We start from the raw sequence: 1,332 nt of genomic DNA, 5'->3' as shown, positions 1-1,332 counted from the left end.
TAACCGCAATGAAACAACCTTAAATTTAACGATACAGTGCTAATTCGAACTTTGAGTTCGATTTTTGAGGGTTTGTTTCACTCCTTATGCCTACACAAAAATTAGTTAATATTAACAAATGTCATATTATAGCTATAAGTTCCTAAGAAAAGTGTTTACTTTTAGGGGTCAGAGGTAGATGTTAAGAGAACGAACCACTTTTAATTTATGCTGCATGCCGTTCTGAGAAAATAGTTACCCGAAAAAAATGTGTTCAAAGTTTAGGGAAAACATTTAGTTATATTATTACTTCGATTTGCATGAACTGAGTGTTACATATATATTTTTAATGTCGCTGAAAACGAATCTGAAGTCAGATTTTCAATATTCAAAACAGCTAATCCTATACGGAGGGCAACCGATTATGTTTTGACCAATTTTTACCAAAAATGTATTTTCGTTATTTACGTTTAGTCTGCAAGTCAAGGAGTATTTATCAACCCTTCCTCTACCTCTGATTGTTCCTAGACAGCAACTTCCTGTTCTTCTTGGCAGGAAAAGCCGATCTGTCAAAGCTGGATATGCAGCACTCGGCAGCCTGCACTTGATATTCGTCCGTATTTTCGGTGAGTATGTTTGCATGCATTCTGCAGTATGAATCATTTTGAGCACGTGCGACACGGGACGAGTTATCATCTACATCTATATGGATACCCTGCAAAACACATTTAAGTGCCTGGCAAAGGGTTCATCGAATCACCTTCACAACTGATAATTAATTGAAACCCTCAGCTGCCGACAGGTGTTGTTGATATACTTCGATGGGGACAGCTGAAAAGTGTGCCCCTACTGGGACTCGAACCCAGAATCACCTGCTTACAAGGCAGACGCTCAATCCATCTGAGCCATCGAGGGCACACATGAACAGCACGACTGCAGGAATTTATCCCTCGCACGCTTCCCGTGAGACTCACATCCCCAACCGTCCACAATCCGCATACGTAATGTACTTAATAGGTATTTGTCCATCCACTCATTACTGGCTCACACTAAGGTGACGATTCCCGTAAGAGTTCCGGCAACCTGTGCGCATTCGCACAGACGAAGGTCAATGGCTGGGTAACGTTTAACCATAGATATGAACATAGTAACTGCTCTCGAAAGAACAGGCGCCACTGACGACCTTGCAACTCTTCTAGAATACATGATAGACCGGCCGATGTGGCCGAGCGGTTGTAGGCGCTTCAGTCGGGAGCCACGCGACCGCTACGGTCGCAGGTTCAAGTCCTGCCTCGAGCATGGTTGTGTGTGATGTCCTTAATTTAGTTAGGTTTAAGTCGTTCTAAGTTCTAG

At 42.6% G+C, this 1,332-nt stretch overlaps 1 non-coding gene across 1 annotated transcript; it reads right to left on the bottom strand.

The window, feature by feature from the left end:
• Nucleotides 1–820: 820 nt before the first annotated feature.
• On the bottom strand, nucleotides 821–895 carry Trnat-ugu (transfer RNA threonine (anticodon UGU)). The gene has a single exon. It is a non-coding gene; the product is annotated as a tRNA-Thr (tRNA).
• Nucleotides 896–1,332: the final 437 nt, after the last annotated feature.

Source organism: Schistocerca gregaria, unplaced genomic scaffold, assembly GCF_023897955.1.
Source record: "Schistocerca gregaria isolate iqSchGreg1 unplaced genomic scaffold, iqSchGreg1.2 ptg000577l, whole genome shotgun sequence".
NCBI classification, from domain to species: domain Eukaryota; kingdom Metazoa; phylum Arthropoda; class Insecta; order Orthoptera; family Acrididae; genus Schistocerca; species Schistocerca gregaria.
Note: the sequence above shows the minus strand (reverse complement) of the source record. Positions and strands in the feature narration are given on the sequence as shown.